Source organism: Ptiloglossa arizonensis, chromosome 1, assembly GCF_051014685.1.
Source record: "Ptiloglossa arizonensis isolate GNS036 chromosome 1, iyPtiAriz1_principal, whole genome shotgun sequence".
NCBI classification, from domain to species: domain Eukaryota; kingdom Metazoa; phylum Arthropoda; class Insecta; order Hymenoptera; family Colletidae; genus Ptiloglossa; species Ptiloglossa arizonensis.
Genome location: NC_135048.1, coordinates 15259181 through 15275356, shown reverse-complemented (window position 1 = coordinate 15275356; position 16176 = coordinate 15259181). Strand labels below are relative to the sequence as shown.

The window sequence follows — 16176 nt, the reverse complement described above, 5'->3', positions numbered from 1 at the left end:
GATCGTCGCTGCGTACATCGCGGGTACAACACTGCACTGTAAATCCAAGCTTCGGGGAAGACGAGTCGATCGTTTCGCGAAAACAACCGCTCCGGTTTCGAAGCGATTCGGCGTAACGGGGGGAACGACGATCGTCGGTAACCAACCGGAATACGTGCGAAATCTCCGATAAACGCGGCTGGAATATGGAAGAAGAACGGGGCTTTAATCCGGGGGAGAGAAAATGGCCTGCGTAACGCGTACGTTCGCGCACAAAAGTTGTCACACGCAGGAGAACACGACGCGGACCGAGATCAGAACGCGTCGAAGGCCGCTACTCTACTGCGGCAGCGAGGAAAGCTCGCCCCCCACCACGCCCACAGCCAGCAGACTTCCCCGACCCTCCTACATTCCCACTTACGCTACCCAGTGGCAGCAACCGCCGCTACGTCGCCGTGCTCCCTTCCCCTCGACACCCACGGTTCCACCTAACGTCGCTTCTCCCCTCTAGCCGCCAACCCCTGACAGCCTCTTTCTCTTCTCTCTCCATCCTTTTGCCCGTCGAACGGCGTTTCTCTTTCCATGTGTGTGACCGAAGGCGACCGTGCGAGCGAGCGCGGCCAACTCAAGCACGACTACTCGCCTGCCGCAAAAAATATTCCGCGTGCATTCACGCACACGTGCTCGCTCGCTCGCTCGCTCGCTCGCTCCCGCGCGCGCGTGTTGCTGCACTGCCGTCCGTGCCTGCCGCCGACCGAACGACCGACCGACCGACCGCGCTCTCCTCCGGCTTTTTGCGTGCCCGCCGAACGAAATGACGTTCCCAACTTCTCTGCCCAGACCACGCTTTTAAAGCGTTAGACGATATTGCGTCGACCATTATTGTTTTCCCCCGATAAAAAGAAAACAAGGACACGGTTATTTAAACCGATCGAACTACTCTTCCTCCCGAACGCGATATATTTGCCCCGTTTCGCTTCCGCCATTCCTCCCGGCACCTTTTTCCTCCTTCGCGGAACCTGCTTCTTTACTATGCAAAGTCCTCCGCGCGCGGCAAGGTGCGGAGACCCTGTAATACAGGTCGACGCAAAACCTATATACAGACTCGCGATTGCGACTTTTCAACGCTACGAACGACCGTGGGTAACACACGTCGTAGCCGCGCTGGAATTATTCCTTCGGCGGGGCGCGTTCGTCGAGCGCTGCTCGAGCCACGGAACGAGTCCGTTGCTTTTGCGTCGGCCTGTATTCGCGCACATGTGCGGGGCGTCCTCGAAACGGACGCGTCCAACTCCGAAGCCAACCCTGTTCGTTTCGACGGGAGAATTATTCTCCGTCGCGTCTCTCGGACTGCGGGCTATTCGATTCTGCCCGCATCGGTGCGTTTCATTGTACGTTTTGCGGTGTCCTTGCTCGACTACAAGAAGACGGACGTGCTCGATCCACGCAGTCAGCCAGCCACGCACGCACGCACGCACGCACGCACGCACGCACGCATGCACGCATGCACGCACGCACGCACGCATCTCTCGTTTACATTTGCGACGCGCATTTCCGTCTTCTTCCCCGACGTCTTCCTTGGCATGCGCGCGCGCGCGCGGGCGAGCTCGGCCGCGAGCGCGAGCGCGAGTTACGTAAAGCGAAATTATTTTCCACGGACGGTGCTTTAAACAGGTATCGCGCGGAGTATCGCGCGCGTTCGACTCGCAGACGCTCGGGGCGATTTTATCGCTACGGAGAAACGTGGGAGTTACACATGCCGGGTAATCGTGCGACTCGATCTGCGGGACTTTCATACGCCGCGAGGCAAGGAAAGCAAACCGTGACACTTTTCGTCGCCGACTCCCTTCGCGTAATTTCGAAATCGCGAGTCCCCGAGTCATCGCGCATGCGCGCCACGCATACCGTTCATCCTCCGCGCGCTATTTAATAACGACGAATTCGTGCCGGGCCGCGTTAGGCCGCGTCGAATCGTCGACTTCGACGCTCGTAAAGATAACAACGTACTTATCGGGGGCCGACTCACGGGCTAGGTTATTTACATCTTCGTTTCGAACGGTATCCACGCGAATCAACGTCGCGTATCGACGCGACCGGTGAAAAATGCGTGTTTCTTAACTCGGTGCGTGCTTTTTTTTTTTATTTATTATTATTTTTTTTTTTTAATTTTTTCTTCTTCACTCTTTACGCGAGAAGCTTTCGCGAAAGAATTCCCCCTTATCGCGCGCACCGATTCTCGAAATACACGGACCGGCACGAACCGGAGGCAATGTGGGAAAATAATTCGAAAACGCGGGGATATCGGTTGGCCAATAAACTCGCGCAATTCGTTTCGTGCGCAGTCGACGATCCCTGTGTACGAACCGCACGAATCGACGCACCGGTATACTCGTTATTGCCGGATGACTAATGTTTCGTACCCATTAGTCACTCGAACGCGCCGCACTACCGTGTACAGCGGTGGCCGGGAGAAAGTCTGAAACCGATCCGTCGAAATCTCTAACGCTTCTCGCGTTTGTTCACCGCGCGTGCGCGGTGGTACATCGTCCGTCCGGAAAACGGTTCTCGTTCGTCGCGCTGATTTCGGCTCCGGTTTCGATCGCGACCGCGATCACCCGTCGCCCGGTGACAGAAATAAATACAACGACTCGAAGACGTGCCGTCTCCCGTTTATCTCGACAATTACGCCGGCCTGGTAATTGAAAAGAGAGTTTAGCAATAAAAAGGTCGGTGCAGTTTGCGAGCGATAATAGACGACGGTCGACGGGTCGGTCGATCGAGTCTCCTATCTAAAATCGTTTGACCTCCATACGCCGCGCTGGATGCAGGCGGCCCGAGCCTCATGTTTCTTCCATTCGACAGCGTGTATCGCGCTATGAATAAATGGATCTCGATGAATTTCAAATGCACCGCGAGCTAAGACGCTGCTGGCTGGTCGGTTCCAGGGATCCGCGTTACGGCTCGGCTCGACTCGGCTCTCCGACCGATCGACAAATCCTCGATGACGCGGTACGATCCTCGAGACACTCGACGTGCAAATAATCCGATAAGTAATTAACCGCTCGAGCGTGCCGATCCATGTAAATCGACCGTTTGACTTCGTACCGTATTATCGGGCTCGAAGGTCGCGTTGCGTGTAAGACTGTGCAATTAATAAATCCACGGAAATTACCGGGCGTCGGTGTTGTCGCGTAACTGGAAATACACCCGAACGAATCCACGAGCCAACGACACGGAAGACTTACGGCCCGTTGTTCCGGCAGACCTATTTAATCGTAGGAACAAACAAGATCTCCCCGCGGTAAATAATGGCGCACGGTGGAACAACCGGTGGAATAGCTGGCGCTGTTGCCGCTGGTGCGCCGCGCGTCTAGCGTGGTTCGCGCTAAGTGGCCTGGCCGGAGCGAGAGGGACGACTACGAAGCTCGCTGGTTTATGTAACACACGCCCGAAGAGGGACATTAATGCCCGTTCCGAGCGTGTCTGTTGTCTCCCGCATTCCCGGCAGCTGGCTGCGTTTTGCATGTGCGCGCGCAGCCGTCGCTCTCGCGTCCTCGTGTAGTCCCGGTCGTGGTCGTAGTCGTAGTCGTGGTCCTCGTAGTCGTAGTCGCTCCGTCTGCGTCACTCGGTCGCGGCCAGGAACACGCACACGCACACGCGCACGCACACGCGTGCTGCTAGTGCACGCGTTCAAGGACACAACGCCCGCAGGAGAGCCGGTACACGGCGCCCGCGAGCGTTTTTCGAGCCGCGAAATTCTTTCGATCGACGCGAATCGAACCCGTTAGGAAACGGCTGCGCGTGGACGATAAATACGGTGCGCGTGAGATCCACGAAAGTTAATACCACCCGAGGGGCGTAAACGTCTACGGGGTTTTCGAGTAGGATACGATCGTTGTGTAATTCAGGCGCGTCGACCAAGAGGATTTTCCGAGAACAGTGCTGCGTACGTAAAACGGTTCGAGAGAGGAAAGTGAAGAAAGATATCGACTTGGACGCGAATTTAATCGAGAATTTACCGCAACGAAGTACATTGCTCGAGAGAAAATGTGTTTTAATAATTATGAACTTTGTACCGAATTGGACGGATATGGAGATCGTGGATCGAAAAAATTTGTAGAAAGCGAACCAAAAGCTAACGAAAGAGATTGGACTTGATATTAAATAAAGAGAGTCGCGTAAACTTGTTAAGTATATCGTCGACACGTTCTTGCGGGACTGTACGTAATCTCGATGACGTTCGGTTCTATTTTTCCCCTCGTATCAGTTATTACGGAATATTCTGGAACTATAATTTTTACTTTTCTTACCCTACTCCGTGGCTATACTTTCGTCGGAAACTGGAACACTATAACCTACCACAGAGAGCTGGTAAGTTAACGACTCTAGAGGAATGCTGTCGGATTCACATTTATCCGGACAAACTCTCGATAATTTCAATTTAAGAAACTATAATTATTACGATTCCCTTCGTTGCTCCTTGTACGTGCTTCCGTCGAAAACTAGGCTACTAAAACCAACTGCAGGTAGCTAGTAAGTTAACCACTAGCTGCAGTACGGCAATGAGTGCTGTTGGATTCAATTTTATCCGAACAAACTCTCGATAATTTCAATTTAAGAAACTATAATCATTATAATTTCTTTCCGTATTCCCTGTCCGTGCTTTTGTCGAAAACTGGGATACTAAAATCTACCACAGACAGCTGGTAAGTTAATCACTAGCTGTAGCGGGACAGAGAGTGCTTTTATCCGGACAAACTCTCGATAATTTCAATTTAAGAAACTAGAATTATTATAATTTCTTTCGTTATACCTCCTCGGTGCTTTCCTCGAAAACTAGGCTACTAAAACCTACTGCAGGGAGCTAATAGTTAACCACTAGCTATACTACGATAGCGAGTGATGTTGGATTCAATCTTATCCGGACAAACTCTCGATAATTTCAATTTAAGAAACTAGAATTATTACAATTTCTTTCGTTACTCCTTCTCAGTGCTTTCCTCGAAAACTAGGCTACTAAAACCTACTGCAGGGAGCTAATAGTTAACCACTAGCTATACTACGATAGCGAGTGCTGTTGGATTCAATCTTATCCGGACAAACTCTCGATAATTTCAATTTAAGAAACTAGAATTATTACAATTTCTTTCGTTACTCCTTGTCAGTGCTTTCCTCGAAATCTAGAGCACAAGAAGACTCTTCTCAGCCCTGTAACATCCCTCTGCACGACGCACCAGCTCTCTCTATAGCACTCAGGATTCGTTTCGAAGTCTCTCCGCGCTTGATTTTCGCGTTTCGTTCGGTGGAACGATTTAATCGAATTACCAACCGACTACGTGTCTATTCCACGAAACGTCGAGTTCGATGCGCGGTTCTTCTTTCGAGAAACACCTGTGCTCGATTCGGTCGCGAATACGGTCAATCTCGGGTGACCGCGTCGATCGATCGAGCACGGTACCGGCCAATCGAATTTCACTTTCCGCGGTTGAATATCATCCACGGGTCTAATTAACGCTCGAGGAGCGTCCAGTTGCACGTTCGAATAAAAAAAAAAATTAAAAAAAGAAAAAAATAAATTAGAAAAAAATAAAATGAAAAGAAACCCACCGAAGAGAAACCGAAAACCTTTAACCAAGCTGTTGGGACACGTACGATCGCTTATCGATGGAATGTGCAATAGCGGCATTTTTATGTCTGTGTCACGGCCGACCTTGTCACTTCAGTTATATCAGCCACGCACGCCCGCACGCACTTACGCGTGCACACGCGCGCCGCTTTAGAATGCTGGTTATAATTCCTAGCAAACGGGGATCGATAAACTGTTCGCATTTCTGGCTCGCGTTCCCTCTCTCTGTCTCGATAAGGAGGCCTCGTCGTCTCTTCCGTGAGGTAATGTACATTGTATTTGCATCGTTGGCAATTCGGGCGGGAAAGTAACGAATTAATTCCAAAAGAGAAATATACACGATAAATGTTCGTATATTGTGTTATAAGGAAATTTTTCTCGTGAGACTAATTTTAATAAAAGTTTATGCGAACGTGGAGTATAATAATGTATATATTGAAATTTCTTTAAGAAGTGAAATCGAATCTCGAACGTTTGAATGTTTTTTTAAAATTTTTTTTTTAACGTAACTTTTCTTGAGAATTTTTTGTAACAGAATGATAGAGCACTGCTGAATATTTTTTATGCGAAGAATTCTGCTCTATTTCGTTTTGTTACGAATTTTTATTTGAAAAATTTAAGAAAAAGTGTCACTGTAAAAGCTGATTTTAGCCAATCTCCAACGCCGTTTATTTTGTTTATAACTTAGTAAACAATGTTCCATTTTTAATGCTCTGTCGTTCAATTGTAAAAGAAATCCCCCTAAAAAATTTTATTAAAAAACTGAAGGAATGTTGAATTTTCGGGTCTTGATTATATTCTCTCGAGAATATTATTCGTCGACAAAAAAATTATGTCGTATACGGTCCAGTATGCTTTACATGCACACAAACTTTCGTTAAAATCGGACTTGTAGCGTTGTACTAGTTTTTTTTTATTGTAAAACGAAAAAATTACAACACTTCTACTTCGTATAACTGTAAATATACGAACGAGTGAAACTTCGATCTACGTGAAACTTCGATCTACGTGAAACTTCGATCTACGTGAAACTTCGATCTACGTGAAACTTCGCGCATGTTCGATCTATCACAGACATTTCCGTGACACCCAGTACACTCGCGAGTCAAAGTCGTGCAAACGTATCTAAATGTAAATTGATAATCCAAAGCGATCGTGGGGTGGACGTCGCGGGTCTCCGCCCATGGAGACGAAGAGTCGTTTCAGGAACGAGGGATTGAACCACTTTGCGGGAATAATTCGCCCCGTGGATTTCCAGGATAGGTTCGATCGCTTCCGGGCGTTCAATTACTCCGTCGGGGAGGGCGAGACAGTGATTCGGCGTGGAACGAATGTTTCCAGAGTGGTACGTAGGTGTATCGTTATGACGTTTCCGAGAATCGCTTATCGCCGACCGAAACTCCACTGTTGTTCCACGAGCACGATCGATGAGACCGTATACCCGGGCAACGTGGTCGCGAATTAACCCTTTGGGGCACAGTGAGTCAAGAAACACGTTCCACCCTTTTAATACTGGGACTACCGAACGAGTCAATTTGAAAATATTTTTTCAGGATTTTTTTTGTTTGCTTTTGATCGGCGGATCGGTTGAAATCGTGGAAGCAAATCGAGTATTTATTTTGGAAGAGGTGTTGAACGAAGAGCTACGAGTACAATCGTTTTTAATATTTCTATGCACGAAAAATATACTGTGCGTATTTGTAAGATGGATGAACGTATCGGGAAAATCTTGTTACGAAATAGCTGGTGTATCGTTAAAAAGAAAAATTGTAAAAGGGCCTGAAAAAATAACAATTTAGACAGCTGTAACTCTTTGACGTTGGAACTAGCAAAGGGGTCAGTTTGACCTGTTTCAAAATTCTTTTTAGAATTTTACTTAATTATCAACTGTGTCTTTGTCTGCGATATTCGTGGATTGTTGTCAATATAGACAACTAACGGTACTCGTTAATTTAACAATCGCTAAACCACAATAAACTATATATGTATGAACTGTATATTTCTTTATCCTGATTTTATATTTCTGTATGTACAATCACTATACTATTATATTAGATAGACGAGATCCCTGCATACTATAATAAACCATATATGTATAAACTGTATATTTCTTTATCTTAATTTCATATTTTTGTATGTGCAATCATTATACTACTAGATTGGCGAGATCCTTGCAAACTATTATAAACTATATATTTCTTTATCTCAATTTTATATTCTTGTATGTACAATTACTATACTATTAGATAAACGAGATCCCTGCATACTACAATAAATCATATATGTATAAACTGTATATTTTTTTATCTGAATTTCATATTCTTATATGTACAATCACTATACTACTAGATAGGCAAGATCCCTGCACACTATAATAAACTACATATTTCTTTATCTCAACTTCTCAATTTGAATATACAATCACTATACTACTAAATAGTCAAGATCCCTGCAAACTATAATAAACTACATATTTCTTTATCTCAACTTCTCAATTTGAATATACAATCACTATACTACTAAATAGTCAAGATCCCTGCAAACTATAATAAACCATACATTTCTTTATCTCAACTTCTCAACTTGTATATACAATCACTATACTACTAGATAAACGAGATCCCTGCATACTATAATAAACTATATATTTCTTTATCTCAACTTCTCAACTTGTATATACAATCACTATACTACTAAATAGTCAAGATCCCTGCAAACAATAATAAACTATATATTTCGTTATCTCAACTTCATATTCTTGTATATACAATAACTATACTACTAGATAGACCAGATTTCTGCAAACTATAATAAACCATATATTTCTTTATCTCAACTTCATATTCTTGTATATACAATCACTATACTACTAAATACTCGAGATCCCTGCAAACCATAACAAACCATACATTTCTTTATCACAACTTCTCAACTTGTATATACAATCACTATACTACTAAATAGTCAAGATCCCCGCAAACAATAACAAACCATACATTTCTTAATCCCAACTTAATATTCTCGCATATACAATCGCTACGTTCCTACGCGAGATCCCTCCGCATTATGATAAACTGTGCACTACAATCCGAACTTTACAAGAGTATCGTTTCGCACGTTCAGGAACGGTGGTGGCTCAAAGAGTTGAACGGGAGCCCCGAACGGGACGAGAAACGGCTCGCATTTACCAAAGCAATCGAACGGTCTGTTTACCGTGGCGCAGTACCGCGCGTAACAGTCGTGTGACACAGAAACGCGTCCCGGTAAAAGCAGAGGGAATAAGTAAATTGGAAACACGGCTCGAATCCGTCGCAATAAACGATAAATGGCCTTGATCGAGGTTGAGCCACACGGACACCGTGCTCTCGATTGTGTGCGACTGGATACCGCTCACCCGCGTCCTGTGCTCACGTGCGCCGAGCACAAAAGTCCTTTGTACGTGTTCAGACCAGGTGACTATCGATTCTATCTGGTGCCAGGGCTTCTGCGGGTGTCCGTGAACGCAACCACTCCGAGGGCTGGCTATTTCAACCTATTCTTACATTTTTTTTTTCTTTTCTTTTCTTTTTTTTTTCTTTCTTTCTTCCTTTCAACGATTAAACTACCGACAGATTCCAGTGCGTTGGGGTATCCTCGTAGGAAAATCGGGTAAGTAAGGTGTCTCGGGAAAATCGATGATCGGGGGTAAAGGAATGTAGGGAATTGATTGTATGTATGGAAGAGAAAAAGGGGTAAGGTTTTTTTTTGAAAATGTGTTATGGAGTTTGAAATTAATTTCTTTGTAAAAGTAGTTGGAGATAATTATTTTGACCGGTTGGTAAATTTAGGGTTAATCTACTTTTTATCGTTTGGTGTGCTTTTTAGTTTTTGTTCGGGCTTCGACAATTTCGTTTTCAACCGTTATTGATGTTTTTATGTATTAAAATATTGATTTCTTTTGTGGATTCATTTAGTCGGTCAATCCTTGTCAATTTGACGCATTTTTCGCGTTGAAGGTTACGTTGTTTTACTGTTCGTGGAGAAATCGATCTGAGACGGTGTTTTATTTTTTTTATAAATGAAATGTGTGTAAATATACGGGAAATATATATATTTAGTACGATCAAGGGGAAAAAAGGCACTGTGGGTCAGACATGTATAATTCTCACGATTTACCAAATGGTTCGATGGGTATTTTGTTGCTTTAGGATTGTTACGCAACAATTTCATTCTACAAACATTTTAGAATGCACCAGACACGTACAAGTTTGAATAAAAAAATTCGAGCTCGAAGAAGAAGCGAAGTCTTCTTTCAAAAATATTACGTAAGTATTCATTTCCTCAATTCTACAAAACAATTAGCAAAATGAATTATTTATCTATTCGTTTCATCGATGTTTCAATACTGTGTCAATGTGACGCACAAAGAGCACATTAAGTTGCAAAAGTAACCAACGTACGAGGATTAAAACGTTCTTTATCTCGTTTTGCAGTTTCGTTTGTTTACTCTCGACTGCGCGTTAACGAAACTACTCCCGTTCGTATATGTATAAATAAAACAAAATAGAAATATAAATACAGATATAAAAATAAAAGAAGACTCTCGTCGATCGAGAGGATTAAAATCCTCTGTCTCGTTTCGTAAATTTTGTGTGTTTACTCTCGACTGCACGTTAATGAAACTATTCCCGATCCTGCGTGTAAATAAAAGAAAAGAAAAATATAAATACAAAGATAAAAATAAAAGAAGACCCTTCCCGATCGAGAGGATTAAAATCCTCTCTGTCTCGTTTCGTAAATTTGGTGTGTTTATTCTCAACTGCACGTTAATGAAACTATTCTCGATGATGCGTGTAAATAAAAGAAAAGAAAAATATAAATACAAAGATAAAAATAAAAGAAGACCCTTCCCGATCGAGAGGATTAAAATCCTCTCTGTCTCGTTTCGTAAATTTGGTGTGTTAACTCTCGACTGCACGTTAATGAAACTATTCCCGATGATGCGTGCGAATAAAAGGAAGATATAAACACAAAGATAAAAATAAACGAAGACCCTCGAGTGAGAACCGGATCTCGAGCGGCACATCCGTGAAATGCGTGTACCCCCACCGCGGATCGATACGATCGAGCTGCTCGAAATTCATCGCGACAAGTGTCGCGTAACGAATGCACCCTACGCGAGCGTTTCGTAACGAGATTTACGTAATCGGACATGTCGGAGCGTCGGAGTCGCGGGCGATCGATTATCCGGCCCCGTCATAAGTGGCTCGCGTCGGGAACGACACGCGAGAAAAGGAAGGTGGTGTCCCACCGCGGACGAAGTCGGTGAAAAGTTGCTTGTGTAATTTATACACGATGCACGGTTACGACCGTAAGGGGGTCTATAGAGCCGAGGTTAAGAGCCAGTGACGTGTTTTAACGCGAATGGCGCGCGGAGAAATATTACAATGCCCCGCGACGGCTGCCCGTAGGATTAACTTCCACAACCTTCGCGGTAATTGTAGAGTTGACAAACGTCTGGCTGCCGCGAGTATTATCGGCACACGGCCGTATTAAGTTTCAGCGCGTGATCGCTTATGCATGAGGAGAGTTACGTCGGTCGCCAACTTTGATGGGCTAGCACGCTTCCAATCATAAGTTCTCCGGTTGCCCCCTCCCCCTCGCCCCCCCCAACCACCCTCCCACAACCACCACCGTCCCCCTGTCAGACGCCCGCCCGCCCACCCCGCCGCAGGCACGAAGAAACTGCAAAAAGAGAACTCGTCGAACGGCCGTGTAAGTGGAACAAGTTTTTAAGTTCTCCTCGCTGCCGTGTAATCGACTTTCGTTTGCCAGGAAACTTGTTCCCGGTGGGAGGTTCGTCGAGCATCGCGCAGGATGTTTCCGAACGGTCGACCGAACTTCGGTGTTGAAAAGTAACGAGCGATTTTCGAGGTTCTCTGAAAAAAGAAGCTTTTACGGTAGATACGGGGTTCCAAGATCGTAAGTTCCGAGGATGAGCGGAAATTTTCGAAAACGAGCGGAGAAACTCGTTGTTGGAGAGTGGCGAGCGACTTTCGAGGTTTTCGAAAAAAAGAAGCTTTTATTGTAGATACGGGGTTCCAAGATCGTAAGTTCTGAGGATGAGCGGAAATTTTCAGAAATGAACGGAGAAACTCGTTGTTAGAGAGTGGCGAGCGACTTTCAAGGTTTTCTAAAAAAAGAAGCTTTTATTGTAGATACGGGGTTCCAAGATCGTAAGTTCCGAGGATAAGCGGAAATTTCCGGAAACGAACGGAGAAACTCGTTAAAAAGTGGCGAGCAACTTTCGAGGTTCTCCAAAAAAAGAAGCTTTTATAGTAGATACGAGGTTTCAAGATCATGAGTTCCGAGGATGAGCGGAAATTTCCGAAAACGAGCGGAGAAACTCGTTCTTGGAGAGTGGTGAGCGACTTTCGAGGTTCTCCGGAAACGAACGGAGAAACTCGTTAGAAAGCAGCGAGCGACTTTCGAGACCTTCCAAAAAGAAAAATTTTTACGGGAGGTTCCAAGATTCGAGATCGTAAGTTCCAGAGGATTTAAAATGGAAAACGAGCGAGAAGAGTCGTTTGAAAATGGTGAGCGTTTTTCGAGGTCCCCCTGAAAAGAAAAAAAGCTCCCGCAATAGATCGTTAAAATGTACCGAGAGACTTTCGAGACTCCTCTAAAAAGGGAAGCTTTCACGGTAGGTCCTGGGATCCGGGATCGTAAGTTCCGAAGGATCCGAAATGGTGAATAAGCGAGAAAAGTCGTTGGAAAGTAGCGAGCGTCTTTGGAGGCCTCCGCGAAAAAGGGAAAAGTTCCTCTAGTAGGTACTGTGTTCCAGGATCGTGGGTTCGGGAGGATTCGAATCGGAGGATAAACGAGAAAACTCGTTAAGAAGTAGCGAGCAACTTTCGAGGTCCTTCAAAAAAATGAAGTTTCTATAGTAGGTACCGGGTTCCAAGATCGTAAGTTTCAAGGACGAAGGAAAAAACTCGTTAAAAAGTAGCGAACGACTTTCGAGGTCCTACAAAAAGAAGAAGCTTCTCTAAGTAGCTACCGTATGGTTCCAAATATCGTAAATTCCAGAACATAGCGAGAAACCTCGTTATTGGAAGATAGCGCGCGACTTTCGAGGCTCCCCCGTAAAAAAAAAACGGAAGCTCCCGTACCGGGTCCCGAGTTTCAGGATCCCGTGTTGCGGAGGCATTCGAAACCGAGGTGGAGCGAGAAGGTGGCTAGAGAATTCGAGGAATCGTTTCTCGTTGTCCGGTTAACGCGCTTCTAATTTTTCTCCTCCCCCGCGTGTTCCGTTCTCGGTTCGAGGTTCGTGGAAGCACCGCGGGCCTTGGAATCCACGCCGGAGCACACGACCTTGAGGGTCGATTCGCGAGACGAAAGTTCCACGAAAGTTGCGGGACAACTGGCAGCGAGAAGCTCGATGTTACATCGCGGCGTTAGTCGGGACCGTGCCATGACCTTGTCAACGCGGGTTTTCGCGTCGCGTTCGAGTTCGAGGAACCAGCTCCTAGAGCACCGTCTTTCGAAACCTTCGATTCTGTCGCAGTGTCCACGTTACGGGCGTGTGCTCGTTCCGAAGCGAGTCGACCTTGAAAACGTCTCGGTCGATGTTTACAAGCACCGGAGCTCGCACGAAATATTACCATTCCACGCGATCTCTATCCGCTTTCATTACTAATCCTCCCACATGGTTTCTGTCCAGTTTTTCGTGAAATTTCCAAAAGTCGAAGAACGCAAGCACGATTACCCAAGAGACTCGCGTTCGCGGAAAGCAGCGTCGACGGTGTCTGCGAAGCATCTCTTCGTGAAGAGAGCGTCGAATCTGTTCCCGTTGTACGGCGGTAGGGCAGATGCACGGATCGTTATTTCCAAGATGGCCGTCGGCCCACTCGCCACGTGACCCCGGTGGTGCGTCTGTGCTTTCTTGCTCGGCACACACGCGAACGGTTCCGCGCGACCGTACGGGAGAGTCGACTCGGTTCTCTCGGCTTTCGTCGCGCGCGATTCTCCGCATTCGCCTTTTTTACGCCCTTTTACGCGCATTTTCGCTACCGAGTATCGCTTTCGACTCGAATTCCACCGTTCCTGGAGACACGCGCGTCTACACTCCCCCCGATCGCGTTTTTATTCCCCACCGACGACCGACAGTTCCCCGTTGAACGTCTAAATAAATCGTCGAGACGATCAGCGGTACTTTGGCAATGTCGCCACCTAGCGCGGAAATATTAATTATCGACCGTCCCGCTAGATCAGCGCTCGGTGTATCGTCGCGGAACGAACGCCTTTTTCTTTTCTTTCCTCGCGTCTGGTTAGTCGATCGTGATCCTTTGTCGTGCGTGCATCGCGATACGGGAGCGTTGCGATATTCCCTCTTTCCGTTCGTACTGTGATACACGCAACTGAACAGTATACACCGAGTCTGAAATCATTCCCACCGTCCGATACGGTATTTAACGCAAACAAACCGAACGATTTCTTCCATCGTCGACACGGTGTACCGTCGGGCACCGACTCTCGTCGCGTTCGATTACGTAATTCCCGTCGATCGATCGATCTATCGGTTTCGAGCCAATTTGCCCGTGTGTGCAACGACCGAACACCGCTACGACGACGACGCGAGTCGAGCCGAGCCGAACCGAGCCGAACGTGTACCGTCGGGGAAGAAATAATCGTGGCAAGTTCGTCGCGCAAAAAAACGCACCGAAAACTTTCCCCATTAAGCAACCCCGCGGGCTTTTGTGCGAGGAGCGTCGGCGCTGGCAGCAAACCGGGAAAAAAAGCTCGTTCCGCGAGGTCTCGCGCACGAGTGTGCGCAGCAACCTCTCACGCACACGCTTCCTGCATTGTTACTTGGTATGGATCGCCGACGACGAACGAGCCCCTTTTATTATTACCATTTGTTGCCGCGTACGTGTTTCCTGCTACGTCGGGTAACACGAACGACACTCGAGCATATAAAGCTCTCCTCTCGCTCTGGCCGTCCCGCGTTACTCACTCCCTTTCGGCCTTCGTTCTTGCCTCTCTCGGCCGTCCCTTTTTCTCGCTCCCCCGTTTCGCCCGCCTTCCCTCTTTTCACCGACGTATGCGCGGCGTCGTCCATACGAAATGACCCATATATTCCCTCGGAATGTTTCGGAAAAATAACGCGGACGCGCGTTACGGTTGTTTACCGCGCCACGGGAATTTCGTTCGCCCGTTGAGCTTCCCAAAGGCGGTCTTTTGGCACAAACCCGTTCTACCGCTACGGGCGTGGAAACTGCACGGTATTTTTCCTCGGGAATAACGCCGACTATGCAGCGAACTCGCGCGCGCTTTACGCGCGACAATTTATTCGATCCCCGGGCGCTCGCGCGCACGCGCGTCCGCTCGCCTCTTTTTCGATTCGTCGCGCAACCTCGCTATATATCGTTTCTCGCTGCGAACGGATTCGTCGTAACGGACGAAACAACACTCGAACAAGAAGCTCTTCGTTCCCGTTGGAAAACGTTCGATTCGTGCAATTCTATACTTTGTGTTGGAACGCAGCAACGATATTGAGAGTGTTGGACGTCCTTGGCTAATGATCGATGTTGGTTTTAAGGACTGACATTGTCCAAGGGTCGTTCGTTGCGCGATGAAAGGTTTGCCTATTTTTCTTTCTATTTTTTCAGTTCCAAGTCGAGAGTCGCGAAGGATATACGACACTGTCGTCGTTCGTAGTAAGTTGTAGTACTATACGTTTCTTTATATTTTTCTATTTACAGTTTATTGTATTGGATTGTTCGGAAGGTCATTTCGTTTTTTTTTGGTGAAAATGAAACACGATCTTTGTTGAGTGTATAAACATTTTATTGAATTATATATTTTCTATTTTGGGAAACAAAATGACTTTCCGAACAACCCAATAATACTGGATACGTGAGATCCATGTATGTTATGATAAATTTTTTATTATAATATGAATTTTCAATTTGACAGTTCGTGCGAGGAGTAGCAAGAACATTCTTGAAGAAACATACTGTATATTTTACGCGGATTATATTTGTATGTAAATGGTCGTCGAAGGGAGTCGGAAATATTGCAATTATGGTACAGAGGGTCCTTTAGAAATACATGCTCATATTTCAAGATCGTGTTCTGTATACTTTAATTTTCAAGTCGCAGAAGATATTCAAAGTGACAAAAAAAAAGAATAAAAATGATTTTTTTAACCTGGATTACCAGAATATACTTTTACAGCGAATGTGGTAACTGTTGCAGAGGTATACGGACAGTGTCGAGCAATTTTTACTTATTGTTGGCAATTTCTTTCGTAAGTCAACTTCTCAACTGCGCACAGTACATTAAATGCCCTCGAAATAAAAATGAAGGACGAAAGGAACACTTTGAATGTTTTCTTCGATCGTCCATAGCTCGAAAACTAAGACAAATAGAATATAGAGGACCAGAGGTCAATTTCTCAACTGCGCACAGTACATTATGGGACGATAGACTTTAAACGCCCTAGAAATAAAAATAAGGGACAAAAGGGACACTTTGAACGTTTTCTTCGATCGTCCATAGCTCGAAAACTGAGATAAATCGGTCATGGA

General features: G+C 46.0%; 1 protein-coding gene across 5 annotated transcripts in view; it reads right to left on the bottom strand.

Moving 5' to 3' along the window:
* The window catches only part of Kdm3 (Lysine demethylase 3), a 572262-nt gene that overhangs the window by 120359 nt on the left and 435727 nt on the right, over positions 1 to 16176 (bottom strand). The gene's annotated exons all lie outside the window — the stretch shown is intronic.